The sequence below is a fragment of the Suricata suricatta genome, chromosome 10 (genome assembly GCF_006229205.1).
Source record: "Suricata suricatta isolate VVHF042 chromosome 10, meerkat_22Aug2017_6uvM2_HiC, whole genome shotgun sequence".
Classification (NCBI taxonomy): domain Eukaryota; kingdom Metazoa; phylum Chordata; class Mammalia; order Carnivora; family Herpestidae; genus Suricata; species Suricata suricatta.
Window position 1 is genome coordinate 17,520,462 of NC_043709.1, and position 15,721 is coordinate 17,536,182.

A 15,721-nucleotide genomic window follows, 5' to 3' on the forward strand; every position below is an offset into this window, starting at 1 on the left:
AGTGAGAATATATTTCTCCAGGCACCTGTTGGCACTATTCAGCTATTCTAGCCGAGTCTGATGAACTCCTAGAGAATTCTCTTTCATTTCAGTGTCTGCTTTCAAATCCTCCCCCCTATTTTTCCTGGATTGAAGCAGATGATATGTGAGAACCACCTCGAGGCAGGAAAAATGGCAAATTCAGGGGTCGCAGTGAAATTGGCCACTCTCAACTCTATATATGTCTTGGTTGAATGACAGGATATCCTGAAGGGGTTGAGGCGGAGACTTGCTCTGGGATTTTTGTGCCTCGTGCAACTCCCAAGTACAAGCTCCCGCCTCCTAGTGCTCTGCTCATCCGTCTTCTGGTCCTGTCTGCTCCTGGACCCTGCTCCTGGACCCACAGCCCCACTGACACACATCCAGCCACACTGTGGAAAATTGCAGGCCTCTCTCTCTGAATACAAAGTCCCAAACTTGGTGTCAGGCAGTTTCTGTGGGAGTCCCCATAAACTGGAATGATCCCACAGAGGGAATGTTGCAGGAGCTCAGGGCCTTGAGCTGGGAGAGGGTGGTGGCCTCTCTTTGGCATGGCTGGCAGACTCTATTGCAAAAAATGTCTCTTTGTAGTTGCCAACAGTGGGCATTTCGACTCTTCCTTTCCTCTTTTCCAGGTCAAATCCTAACAGATGACTGCAAGTATAGGTCTCTTCTTACTCTTTAAGGTCCAGATCAAATGCCACCTCTCCAGGGAAGTCTTCCTGTCCTGCCCCTCCTGGCATTTTGCATTCAATATTAGAAAATCCCAGTCACATCTGTCACAATCCATCTGTCTGTATATCTGTCTTCCAGGCCCAATTGTGAATTCCTTGAGGACATAGGGAAGCCTTCATCCTCTCTGTACGTCTGACAGCCTAGAGCACAGACCCACCTTTGAAAATAATAAAAACAAATAGTAACAGTCAACATTTGTTGAAAACTTACTGTATGCTAGTCACTATTCTAGACTTCTCCATGGATTGCCCTGTTTATTATTCACAACTCTTGGTAAAATAGTTATTTCCCCCATTTTACAGAGAAGGAAATGGAGGCAGAGAGGTTAGGCAACTTTTCTAAGGTCCCACAGCTAGTAGGTGGGCATCCAGTTTTCAAACTGTGTGGCCCCAGGGTCAGTACTGTGAACCACACTCCTCAACTGCCTAAAACAATGACTATTTAATGCATAAATAAGGAGGAGGTGGTGTTCCAGTTTCACTGACATGATGGAAAATTGTCAGACCCAGAACCAGCAAGGATAAAGTCTGGGCTTATCATCAAGACAGGCATAGGAGGCTGTGTTTTACAACGCTGAGTTAGCTGAGAGACTCATGCAGTTATAGACACTAGTTTTGGTTAAATAATTCATCTCTCTCTGCAGTATTTCTCTCTTTGACTTTTGGAAATAACATTATATTATATGACTCAAGAATCTAAGAAACTTCCAGTACAGACAGGCCCTTCAGAGGCTAACCCAATGGTCTGAATGGAAGATGCCAGAGGAGGAAGTTCTTATCATCCTTTGGTTTGGTGTGTTCCAATCCTGGCTTAGGATCCTGGAGGAGTTTAGAAGAAATTCCCCAGTGTCTGGCCCTCTTCCACAACAAGCAAATCAGCACTTCTGGGTATGGGGCATAGAACTAGAAGTTTTCAAAGCTTCCTGGTTGATTCTGCTTGCATGGGGCTGTTGCTTGAGGAAAAATGAGCAATTATTGTGTGAACCAAATGAGATCTTGAGGTTCATCTGCATTTTCAGCTAGTGTAAATGGAATGACTTCAGTAGCATCTGCAAAAGCACGAACGCAGGAGGATTCCATGCCACTCAATGTTCGTGCATATTCAGTAAACCACAAGGCTAGTTCTATCTCTGGAGCACCACTTCCTGCCATAAGAGCTCTCTTCTTCACTAAACAACGCATAACACACAGGGCATCATGAACGGAGTGCTCAGCGTCTTCAGTCACCAATTTGCTAGAGCCGTGAACAACAATTGTAACAGTTTTTCCAGGGCTTGCCCAGCCTGTAATCTTGAGCAGTTTGCCAGAACCATTTAAGTTGACCTCCTCAGCTAACTCAGCTCATCCCAGCATGTTGGCACTCAACTGGTCAATATGAGCAACTGGTTTGGTTCCAATTGTCTTACAAATGAATTCAATGTCTTCTCTCTCAATGTCCTTAACCACCATAATCTTCATTTTGTTCAGGAAATTGTAATGCAAGGTCACTAAGAGCATCTCTCAGAATAGACTTCTGTATGAGAAGGACATTACATCCTGTTTTTTTTTAATTTGCTTCCCTAAAGTTAGAATATAGGCTCTCTCCTCCCGCAGCACTCAGTGCATCTGGGCATGGTCAGAAACTACTATTTGATTATCCATATCAGTTGTGGGAGCAGATAAGCAAAACTGAATGAGCCCAATCCTAGCCTTTTCAACTCTGGTTATGCAAGAATTTGCCACCTTTTGAGTAAGTACCAGCCCTTCCAGCAGCTCGCAGTCATCAGTCTTCCCACCAAGTTTCTTAACGAATTTAACGTCTCTCAGATCTACGCTAGTAGCGGTGGTTGGGTCAATCACTTTCATCACTGCATTTACACTCATTGGAGAAAGCAGACTTGAATATTGAGAGACAACCTTTGAGTTCAATGAAGTGATTGCACTATTTAATAAAGCTTCTCTGTCACTCAGTTCCACAGGTCGAGACATGTCAGTCAAGATTTCAATACCCTTTTCCAAAGCCTTCTGGAACGACTCAGAAACGATGGTTGGATGAATCCCTTTCTGAAGAAGCTTGGTACAGGAATCTAAGAGAGAGCCAGCAATGATGACCGCCGATGTGGTGCCATGTCCTGCTTCTATATCTTGTGCCTTGGACAGCTCCACCAGCATTCTGGCTGCTGGATGTAACACTGGCATTTGTTTCAGAATGGTGGCACCATCATTTGTAATGGTCACATTGCCTTTTCCATCTTGAATCATTTTATCCATTCATTTTGGTCCAAGGCTTGTCCTAATAACATCAGCAGCAGCTTTGGCCGCGGAGATGTTGCTGAAGAAGATCTGGGCTGGCCTGTCACCATCCTCATGGGTGCTTTTGTTGTGGCCACCACAACCCCAGCAGGTGACCTGCTCTGGGGATCCACGTTCTTGGGCATGGCAAGCTTGGCTGGGTCTGCGTGGGCTTGGGGAGGACAGAGGGACCTGGATTTCAAATATTCTATTCTCAAAGTTGCTGGGAAGTAGAGGTCGACCTTCCAGGGGCCATGGAGACTCCCCAGTCTAGGACCTGTTCATACATGTCACTAATTAGTTTGCATTAAAAAATACATACAGTTTCCATGGCTTTGTTTAGAAATTGTCTGAATCATTTTGTTAATTAATTTCATTTCTGTTGGGCTCATTTGATGGCTATGAACCGAGGTTCTTCCAGTTATTTCAAACCCCTCCCACCACCAGTCCTTGCAATCAACAAGCAATGTGCTCAGAATGTGTCTAGCATATAAAGGGTGCTCAGTCACTCTTCCTCATCATTATTATATTATTAGATAGGCCAGTGTCATAGACAGCAGCTACACAAACCTCTACCCTTATCCCAGTGTAGCTGGGAATTGGGTCTGGATTTCCTGTCCCGAGTTGCCCCATTTCTGCTGACCTGTGTGTCTTCCCTTGGTGGAATGTCACTTTTTTTTTTTAATGTTTATTTATTTTTGAAGGTGGGGAGGAGCAGAGAGAGAGAGAGAGAGGGAGACACAGAATCTGAAGCAGGCTCCAAGCTCTGAGCTGTCAGCAGAGACCTTGATGTGGGACTTGAGCCCATGAACTGCGAGATCATGACCTGAGCTAAAGTCAGTCACTTGACTGACTGAGCAACCTGAGCACCCCAGTGGAATGTCACTTTCTTGACAACCACCCACATTTCCTTTTTTCACCTTTTTGCAGATTGTTGTAATCTTTGTTTCTAACCATTCAAAATTGTTTTGAGATAATAACTTTTTTTTTTTTTTTTTGGAAAGAGAGGGGGTTGGGAGGGACAGAGGGAGAAAGAGAATCCCAAACAGGCACCACTCTCAGAGTGGAGCCTGATGTGGGGCTCGATCCCATGAATCTGAGCTAAACTAAGTTGGATGCTTAGCAGACTGAACAACCCAGGCCCCTCAAGTTTAGGCATCTGAAGTAGGACAGACTTAGCCGTTTACATGGGGATCAATTGTCTGTTTTGCTTTGCTGGAAAAAAAGGCAGATATTGGGATCTAAGGTTGATTTTCTGGTTAGAATTTATGTTTCATTCTCTCAATCATTTTTGCCAGAGGGAAGAAGAAAAAGATCGCAGAATAGCAGCTAGGTTTTGATCTTATTTGAGCATCAATCTAGAAAATTGTAACCATTGTTTCACATAATTTTACAAATCCACCTGCTCCTACAATACTCTCCTTGGTCAATTTTCACTCTGGGAGGTAACATTTAGGAAAGGAAAAATAATCGTGTGTTCCTGAAAACCTCCAGAAGCAGAAATCAGTGAGGACTCTTTGGAGATGCCTCCTACTCTTGCCCAAAGTCCTTGCTGCCTAATGTGGTCCTTGATAAAATTTAGATGCTGGCCAACATGGAGCAAACAGTACTAATAAAATAGGCTTTTAGAATCTCACTTCATGGTATGAAATCCCTGTTTTACTGTTAAAGGTAGTGTCCCAGTAGGAGAGATGGATTTTTTTTCCTGAGCATGTGGTTTTCCTGTGGAGTAAGCATTTTCAATGGAGTTCAACTTTATTAAACAGATAGTTTGAGGTTACATTCACCTAGACACGTGTGTGTGTGTGTGTGTGTGTGTGTGTGTGTGTGTGTGTGTACTCATTGGGCAGAATTTTTGGCACTTAAAACATCTTGGCCAGAGTACAAAATACTTCCTTCTCTCCTTTATATCTCATTGTTACACTGAAACAATTTAACAGCCATTTTTATTCCCAATATAGAAATTATTTAAAAAGGAAGTCACATTTGTCTTCATTAAAAAAAAATCTCTTGTACTGATCTGCTGAGCAATAATGAATTCTTTTTTGCTTTGTCTTCCCCTTTCCCTACCTTGGGTAAGAATATCTTGTATTTTTAGAGGCCCCTGGGTGGCTCAGTCAGTTGAGCCTCTGGCTTTGGCTCAGGTCATGATCTCACGTTCGTGGGTTTGAGCCCCATGTCGGGCTCTGGGCTGACAACTCAGGACCTGGAGCCTGCTTCCGATTCTGTGTCTCCCCCTCTCTCTGACCCTTCCCTGCTCATGCTCTGTCTCTCGCTGTATCAAAAATGAATGAAACATTAAAAAAATTTAAAAAAGAGTATCTTGGTTTTTTTGTTGTTATTGTTTTGTTTTGTTTTGTTTTGTTTTGCAAAAGCAAAGGGCTTTATTATGGGCTTAGGCTCGCTGGGACCTAAACTCGGGCTCACAGACTTTACCAGCATGGTGGATCCATGCTGAGAGCCCCGAACAAATGTGGGGTAGGGCTTTTATGAGTTTGGGAAGGGGGAGTTACAGGAAATTGTGACATAGGTACAGCGATCCAGTCATTATTATACAATATTATTGACAGCAGGTTTATCCAATTACAACATTTAGAGTATTAACCAATCACAGAGTGGACCCAGGACCCTCACGTAGGGCGTGGCTAGCCTTAAGCAATAACTGATTACCTATAGCTTCTATTTCTAGGCCTGCCCTTAGACATGTTAAGGGTATTACAAGGGTGGTCCCTCCTGCCTTGGGCAATGTGTGCCCTTCTATTGTCTAATGATTAGAGTCCCTTTGGTTCAGACCTGCGACCTTACATTCCCCCCTCTGTCTTGTAACTGACCCAATCCTGGGTCAGCTGAGTTACCATTGTACCCCTAAAGCCTGGCATAGCCCTCCTTGGTGTAAGGGGAATTTCTTACCCTGTAAAGGGCCTAGGGAAGGACAGTTTACCCAATCTCCGCCAGTCTCCATAGTTAATTTGGTAAGGGTCTCTTTTAGGGTTTCTAATATCTGGTGCTGCCTGGTTTACAAAAGTAAGAATGACAGCCAATTGGTTTCCTCATTTTTCAGGATCCTTGGGCGTTTAAGTGCAATACGCCTCTTTGGTTTTTTCTTCTTGTATTTTTATAGATCAAAGGAGTTAATAAGTTAAACAGAGTAGTCTCTACTTTTTTATCATGTTTCAAAATGATTTATGTTTAAAAAGTCTTTAAGTGGGTGCCTGGGTGACTAGTTGGTTAAGCATCTGCCTCTGGCAGGGTTTGAGCTCCTGTTTCAGATCCTCTGTCCCCTCTCTCTCTGCTCCTGCCCCATGCACACACACTCTTTCTCTCTTAAAAATAAATAAACTTAAAAAAAAAGTCTTTAAGTGAAAGTCTGAACAATATATTTTGGTTGGGTTTATATAGACAGCTGTCCCAAATACCCATCTTTTCTTTGAGTAGACCTGAGTCATATCTAACAGAACAATGTTTTCTTGATTGCTATCACACTGTAAATTTCACTTACCTATTTGTTTATTCAATAAACACTTGTGGAATGTCAGACACTATGCAGGCCTGAGAACCCAGGGGTGAATAAGGCACATTCCACGGTGCATGGTAGCTTCCACCATACTTTTGCACATATTACGTCACTTAAGCCTTATCACAAGTTTGTGGGGTGCTCAGGTGGCTCAGTCAGTTAAGTGTCTGACTCTTAGTTTCAGCTCAGGCCATGATCTCACAGTTCATGAGTTCAAGTCCCACATCAGGCTCTGCAGTGACAGTGAGGAACCTGCTTGGGATTCTCCTTCCCCTTCTCTCCCTACCCCTCCCCTGCTCTCTCTCTCTAAAAATAAATAAATAAAACTTAAAAAAGCCTTATTATAAGCTTGAGAAACAGACTTTGCAAAGAGTAGTATTTTGATTTGATAGATGTGAAAATGGAGGCATAAAAGGGTCGAGTGATTTAGTCAGGGTCAGTCAATTAGTATGAACTAGTAATAGATGCCAGGTAATCTTACTCCACTCTGCCTGTTAGAGTCAACCACCATTCTGATACCTGATGCCTAAGCTTACGAATGGATTATCTGTGGTTCATCTAATTCAGTCACTAAAATTCTGAACTGAATTGGGTGCTATTTGTTGTCACACTGAAAGGAAGCCCCGGTCACCAAAGTCCTGAAGAGCAAATATAAAGAATATGGTTGAGATTAACCACAGGCATACTTGGAGCAGAACTGAGGGTCAGGTTGTCAGTTCCCATGGTCCACTGCATGGTCTACTGGGCTTGTCCTGCATGGCACAGTACAACATGGGTCAACTAGGTGGATCAAGGCTCCATATTCCAGAGACAAGATCTCAGCCATGCTCTAGGAACAGTGTCACACCTGATCTATGGACCACATAGTGAGGCACACGCCTGCCAGTCATGCCTCTATCTTAGTGGCTTATCCAGGCCTGGAATAACCTTCCCTAAGGAGACACTTAGCTAACTCCTTCCTTTCCTTCAAGCCCTTGTTCTAAGCCACTTGCTCCATAAGACCTGTGCAGATCACTCAGCAGAAAACTGCTATGTGCATCCCTTCTACCCTGGTGCTCCTACCTCCTCTTGTCCTGATCCTTTTCTTTGTCCTGGGCATGTATCACTTCTGTCACCCTACAGTTTACTATGCCTGCTGTTAGTTCTCTGTCTCTCCAGTTAGAATATATACCCATTAAGGTAGGGATTTTTTTTTCTGTTTAATTAATTGCTAATATCCCAAATACTTGAAATAGTGTTTGGTTTGTAGTAAGCACTCAATACGAATGATTGACAGAATAATTCATGGAAGTGAAATTTTCTCAGCTATGTTTAGATAATTCAACTAAAATATCACCACCCTTCACAGGGCACCTGAGTTGGTGAAGTGTCAGACTCTTTGTTTTGGCTCAGAACATGATCTCACAGTTTGTGAGTTCAAGTGCTGCATTGGGGTCTGTGCTAACATCGTGGAGACTGCTTGGGATTCTCTCTCTGCCCCTTCCCTGCTCACTCTTTCTGTCTCTCTCTCTCCACACACACACACACACACGCACACACAGGCACACACGCACACAAACTTGAAACACCATCATCCTCCAAAAAATATTTATTAAAACATCTTCTTCTTTTTTTCTTTAAGTTCCCTGAGTCAATTACAAAATTACCTCTTTCTGCGCTTTGCACCATTCCGCTTTGCCATAGCGCCTTCCTCTCAATGAAGCATCCTGAAATCCCCTTGCGTTTTGGCTTCTCCACATCTTATTCTGTTGGATTCTTATCATTATCATTACTAGATTTTTATTTTGATATCTGTGAGTATCTGCAGGTATGTTAAATAGTTTTCTATTTCCTGCAAATGAAGAGATTTCCATCCACAAACTCTTTGACTCTTTCCATATACGATGAGTATTGGTTCAGAAGAGAGAGTTTGTTCAGTACATATAAGGGTCTGGCTCTAGTCCTGCCCCAAACCTCTGACCCTGTCCTCAAGCAAGGACACAGCCTCCATCAGAAAATAATGGAACGGAATGACAAAATGCTTGCTCTCTTCCTGTGCATTTACAAGACTGTAAACATTTCTTTTCACACTTCTCAGCCCAAGGGGATTTCTACCCTCCTCCACCCCAAACTCTTTCTGGCCTTGAACATTTTGATGGTTGGCTCCAATGCTGGGTGTATCGTGGGGGAACGTAAGTAAATTGTTTCCTCCTGAAGGTAATCTGAAATGCTCCAATCCCTCAAAATAACTTTCTTAAAGGAAACAGAAACACTCTAGGATTTTGAAGAAAGAGCAGTGCGATATATTTACGCTAAGATTTATTGCCACGAGGGTGTTTTGCCCAAACTATTTCATCACCCTGCAGAGAGATACCGGGTTGAACTATACAAAATAGTCACTATTTTAGGGGAGAAAAAAAGGATTAATACTAGCAACTTCATATGGTATGCCCTACCACATATACATTATTTAGCATTCTACATGATCAGGAAATATTCTAAACTTTTAATCTTCATAGAGAGGCACCCTTAGTCCATTACCATTCCTCAAGGACTGAGTTTTTCAGAAAGGATATCAACGTGGGCATGAAACATCAGGCTCAAAGGACACTCTGCTTTGGTTGAAGTGTTGTGTCTTCAGGTCGCTGTACATTGGGGCCCAGGAACCCCCTCCCTGGAATTCTTCCTATCCTCAGAAAGGGCTGAACAAACAGATGGGTAAATGTCCATGCCTTTACCCGCCCCCGAGAACACCCCCCTGGCTCCTCTCCATCGTGCTTTGAGAGGGTAAATAGAACGCACCAGTTGTTATTAGGAACTGACAGGGCAAAAGGGTTTCCTGCACACTCATCAGATACCGGCCTTTTCAGGAGTCAGCTTTCCCATGTGGGGGATGTGTGCGAACACGTGCATCCCTGTCCTCCTGGCCCTTTCCTCTTCCTTTGTTAGCTGAAATCTTTCCATGCAGCAGACTTTTTTTTTTTTAAATTTTGTTTTTCCTTTTTGTGGAGACCAGTCAGCAGGTCCTGCTTTGAGCAAAACTGTGAAGTAGGCAAAGTTCCCCTTGAGTTCCCCCTCCACTTCCCATTTGGTGCTCTCCCTCCCCCCAGACCACCAACCGTTCTGGCCTTCACCTGGGCGTAGATGTTAGTCCCTGATAACATCCTGATTCTTAGTAAGGATCCGCGGTTAATTAATTAATCGGTATGAATTATTTGGGATTTGCGTCATCCTCTTCGGTAGTTACTTGACCATGGTGAGTGCTGATCTGCTCAGCTGCTGGGAATCACACTTGTTTCCTCTCTTTTCCCCACTGCTCATGGCAGCAATTCATGCCCATCCTCCCTGCAGCAGGCAGGCTCTGATCGTGAATCTGACCACTTCTCTTCTCCCCCAGCACTGTCGCCCTGCTTCAAGCCATCGTCCTGTCCTGCTCACGGGATTGTAGTGGTGTGGCCCCATCTTACCTGCCACCCTCCTTCCACCTTGCCCCTCCCCAGCCCATTTGTCCTATAGCAGCCGGAGTTCTCTTTTAAACCCCGAAGCAAGATCAGGCGTTTGCAGCTTACAACCCTCGAGTGACGTGCTCTCACAGCGCGAGCAAGCAACCACCCATTGTTGTGGCTTTGAATCCTACTGGATCTTGGCTCTGGTCTTCTCCCTGGCTTCGTCCGGAAGACTCTGTAGTGTACTCTGCTAGCCCTCCCTGCCTTTATCCTGCACCTCCGACACCGCACGTGGGTTCTGTCCTTGGCACTCTCGGTAGCGATTCCTTCTGCCTGGAATGCCCTTCCCTCTGCTTTTTGCTTCATTGATTTCTTCTTGTCCTCAGTTCTCATTTAAATGTCACCTCAGAGAGAAGCCGCCTCTGATTCTCCAAGCCAATGTGGTCATCCACCACTGCGTCACATCATCTCATTTTAGTTCCCCACCTGGTACCTATTCCACGTGATAGCATCTTATTTGTCACCATCTGTTTTTCCCTCACTGGGAAGTAAGGTCCATGGCAGTGACTTTTCATAGGCATTTCCCCAGCGCCTCGAACAGTGCCTGATACATAGCAGACCGTCAGCTTTCTGTGAATGCAGGTGTAAGTATCATGTGCCTGATACTTAGTGCATACTATGCTATTTATTTATTTATTTATTTATTTATTTAATGTTTATTTATTTATTTTGAGAGAGAGAAAGAGAAAGGGGGGGCAGAGAGAGAGGGAGAGGGAGAATCCCAAGCAGGCTCCATGCTGTCAGTGCAGAGCCTGACATGGGGCTCAATCCCACAAGCTGTGAGATCATGTCCTGAGCTGAAATCAAGAGCCAGACCCTCAACCCACTGAAGCCACCTAGATGCCCCCCCCCACATACTATGTTATTTAATTCTCTTAAATTTTCTATGAGGAAGGCACTGTTATTATTACTATTATTATTTTAAAGTAGGCTTCATGCCCCGCGTGGAGCTTGAACTCATAACCCTGAGATTAAGACCTCAGCTGAGATCAAAAGTCAGATGCCCAGGCGCCCAGAGGCAGTTAGTATCATTATCTTTACTTTACAAATTAGAAAATGGAGGCACTTAACCTGTGGGGCCTGTGCAAAATGCACTTTGTTAAAAAGCAATGAATGATTTAGGGCACTTGGGTGGCTCAGTCAGTCAAGCCTCTGACTCTTGATTTCAGCTCAGGTCATGACCCCAGGGAGGTGAATAAAGCCCTGCATCAGGCTGTGAGCTGGGCATGGAGCCTGCTTAAGATTCTTTTTCTCCCTCTGCCCCTCCTCCACTCACATGCACACACATACTGTCTCTTTCTCTAAAAAAAAGATAAAGAATTTCAAAACAGAGGCAGTAGGGCAGGTGAAAAGGGTTCTGGAGAGCTAGGAAAATTAAGGCAGTGAAATATTACAGAAGGTAAACTTCAGTGAACAGGTGAAATGTGAGAAGGACTTTCTGGAAGTGAGAGAGGTTGCTAAGTGGAGGAGCGCTCCAGGCAGAGGGAACAGAGAAGCAAAGGCTCTCAGCTGGACATAGAAATGGGAGCTGGAAGGTAAAGGGCCTTGGCAGGATCCTGGGCATTATTGGAGGGGTTTGAATAGAGGAAAGACATAACTTGGCTCATTAGGAAGCCCTCATCCCCGCTGCTGTGTGGAGAACAGGCCTGGGAGAAGCAAGTGAGAAGAGCTTCCAGCAGGCTGTAGAACAAGTCCGGTGAGTGACTTTGGTAGGATGAGCCACAATGGGAGCTGCAGAAGTTGCAGGAAGGAGTCAATCTCTTGGCATAGTTCACAATGACCACCAACAAAATGGCTGATAGTTTGGATGGGGGTGAATCAGAAAGAGAGGAGTCAAGGATGACTCCAATGTTTTTGGCCTGAGTAATTCAAAGAATGAAGTTACCAACCACTGAGAAGGGAAGATGTGAGCAAAAGAGGGTTTTGTGAGGAGAAATTTTAGGAATTCAATCTTGGATAGGGTTAGTTTGACATGTCTATTGTCAAGGGATAGTCAAATGAATGGGTCCACAGTTCCAGGAGAGGTCTGGGCAGGATATCCACATTTGAGAATCATCAGCACCATGAGTCATATTTAAAGCCCTGGGACAGGGAGTATCCCTAAAAGAGAGAGCCAGGTGCTGGAGTCCAGCTCCAGCAGGTCCACGGATCCCTGGAGGATGGACGGTGTCGGCGAGAGAAAGAGAGAGAGAGAGAGAGAGAGAGAGAGAGAGAGAGAGAGAGAGAGTGAGGAAGCCTCGGCTTCTTTCCGGTCACCAGGCAGGCATCTCTGTATTGATTGGAGAGTCAGCTTTATTTATTGAAAAAGTGTATGGGGTACAAAACAGAAGTGGCATTTGCCTTAGACAATGATTTCTGATGACAAATTTCTTTGGCATGCAAAAACTTCCCAGAACATAGATTGGTAGAAGACTCATGCATAATCTTTGATTGTAGGTGCTTTAGATGCTTATCATATGGGGAAGAAAGGTTATCTTCAGCATTCAAATACCAGGGAATGTTTTTAGCATAGTAAAAGCAAAAGTTAGTTCTTTGTGAGCAGGGGTCAATAGCCTATTTTCTTGAGGGGAAGAAAAACAAGTTTCTCAAGAAATGTAATATTTGCTCCCATAAACACAAAAGAAGAAATTTCTATAAATAAGTTCCTTCACAAAGTATAATTAGTATGTTTTTAGAATAAGGGAGCAAGTCACTCCTGATACCAGTCAACAAGGCACCTTGGGGGTTGGTGCTCAAGCAAAAATAATTGAGTTGGGGGTAGACACCAGTTGTCATCTGATGGCAAGAGGCCTTGCAAACCCGCCTTACCTCACAAAGAGTTTTTCTCAACGTAGTGAGTTCAGAAGTGGCTTCCAATACGCAGGGAGCAGACTAGGCATGAGCTCTGATACTAGCAGGTGCAGGAGAACTGGGTCAGGGAGGAGGAATGATCACCTGTATTGAATTGAACGGCGGTGGCAGGTGAAGCATGGAGGCTGTACCTTTGGACTTGGCAACATGGCAGCACTTGGTGAACTTGACCAGAGCAGTTTTGGCGGAGAGGTAAGAAGAATGCTTGAATGGAGTAGGTTTGAGAAAGAATGCGATTAGTGAAACTGGAGACAGAGTAGATCTCTTTTTCATTGAGTTCTGCAGCAAATGAAAAGCAAAGGAATAAGGCAGTAAGTGGCGAGGGTTGGGGGTGGAAATGAGAAAGATATTTAACAGATGAGAGAAATAACAGCATTTTTATATACTGGAGTGAATGTTCCGAAAGGTAAGGAAACATTGATGTTAATCATGAATAATTTCAATTTTGGGAAACCATTTTCATTTATGTCATGCTAAATGAGACGTTTAGATACCGAAGTGATGGTCACATCTGGCCTGTAAACTTCTGTCTGGAAGCTTTCAAATGTTAACAAACTTTTCCTAGAGTTTGTATTCCAGATGGAAGGGAGATACATTTTAACCAGCCTCTGTCCTTGATAAAGGTCCATGCGTGCACACACACACACACACACACACCATATTGTCTATCCTAAGTAATTTAAAGTGGATCATAGGCAATCTGATACTCATAAAACAATGACTTATGCTCAACTCCACCTACATTTTCCCTTGAACATTCCCATGCTCCATAGACCCTACCGGAGCCTCAGCACCAGCTTGTTCTCCAGAGATGGAGCCTTCAGTAGCTTGAGTGGCCTATGCTGTTCCCGTGGACTTCTTGCCCTATGACGGTGGCTGGAGTGAATGCCTTTGTCACAGATGGAGGGATACGTGGTGCTGTTATAAACCCTCAGACCAGACTCGATGAAGCATTTGAAATTGATCTTTCCCAGTTTCTTACTCCAGTGTGTGAAAACCACTAAACCATCAGAGTTTCTCCAGGGTTATAGTTTAGCTCTCTAGTTACTGGGCTGTGTAACTGTGGACAAACTGTGTAACTGTCAGGGTCTGTGGCTTCTTCAACTTGACTCTATCCTGATTTTGACTTTTTTTTTTTTTAATCATTCTAACTTCACTAAGTCTTTTTGGAGATCCGAAGTAGCAATTATCTTTTCCTTTTTCATTTTACTTTTACTTCACTTTCTCTTTGGTTGAGAACTACTAACCTCAGAAAAATACAGTTCAAGGGGAAATAGGTTACGGCAATTCACTTTCTTTTTTTCATTGTGTTAAAATACACATAACATGCAATTTACCGTGTTAGCCATGAGTACAGTTCATGGCATTCATACTGTTGTGTAGTCATCACTATAATTCATCTTCCCAACTGAAACTCCATACCCATTAAACAATAACCATTCATTTCCCCCTTCCCCTGCCCCTGGTGACCACTGCTCTACCTTGTGTCTCTTTGAATCTGACTGTTCGAGGTACCACATATAAATGGATGGCACAATATCTGTCCTTCTACGTCTGGCTAATTTCACTTAGCAGAATGTCTTCGAGGTCCATCCATATTGAAGCATTTGTCCTTCCTTTTTAAGGCTGAAGAAGATTCCATTGTATGTATACATCACATTTTGTTTACCCATTTATCTTTCAAAGAACACTTGGGCTGTTTCTGCCTTTTGGCTATTGTGAGTAATGCTGCCAGGAACATAGGTGTACACATACCTGTTTGGGTTCCTACTTTCAATTCTTGTGGGTCAATATCCCAAAGTAGAGTTGTTGTATCAGCTGCTAATTCTGTTCATTTATTTCTTTTCAGGATGAAGCAGATAGTTTGTGGAGGTCAGGAGTTTGGGAGAAGCAGAGCTGGTGTGGTTCTGGCTTGGAGTCTCTCATGACATCGCAGTGCTTTGTTTAATTTTGAGGAACTGTCCAGTGTTTTCCATGGCGGTGGTATCAGTTTCCATTTCCACCAGCCGTGTGCAGGGTACCAATTCCCCACATCCTCGCCAACACTTTGTTATTTTTATTGTTTTGATAGTAACCATCCTAATGGATGTGAACTGATATCACTGTGTGATTTTCATTCACACTTACCTGATGATTAATGATGTAGAGCATCATTCTAGGCACTCATTGGACATTTGTAAATCTTCTTTAAAGAAATGTCTATTCAATTCCTTTGCCTATTTTAAAATTGAGTGGTTTGTATTTTGTTGTTGAGGTGTAGGAGCTCTTTACATATTGTGGGTATTAATCTCTTCTCCAATATATGATCTACAAATAGTTTCTCCCATTCCATGGCTTACCTTTCCACGCTGTTGATAGTGTCCCTTGATGCACAAAGGTTTTTAAATTTAGAGGAAGTCCAATTTACCTATTTTTTCTTTTATTGCCTTTGCTTTTTGTGTCAGATCCAATGAAGCATTGGGAAGTCAACGTCACAAAACTTTTGCCTAATGATTTCTTTAAAGAATTTTATAGTTTTAGTTTTTATATTTTCATAATTAGGTATATTTGTGTCTTTGATGTAGAAAAAAGTTCCACTAATGCTATTTCTTAAAGAACAGAGACCATTACATTTTATTCAATAAATACATTGATTAAAACATTTCAGTTGAATATGGCCAACATACAAAGGAGCAAAAGCCTGAAGAATCAAGAGGGTAAAAAGCATTAGACAATGAGGAAGGAAGATAGAACAGGAGAGGAAGGTGGAGAGGAAAACAGAAAAACACCTCTGCTAGCTGAAAAAGCAAAGACCTGATCTAATCATCCTGCTCTTAAAATGTTTGCTCACCACCTTCATTTGTCATAAT

At 43.2% G+C, this 15,721-nt stretch overlaps 1 pseudogene; it reads right to left on the reverse strand.

Annotated features, from left to right (window-relative positions):
* Positions 1-1,724: 1,724 nt before the first annotated feature.
* Positions 1,725-3,169, reverse strand: LOC115305086 (annotated as a pseudogene).
* Between the last annotated feature and the right edge of the window lie 12,552 nt (positions 3,170-15,721).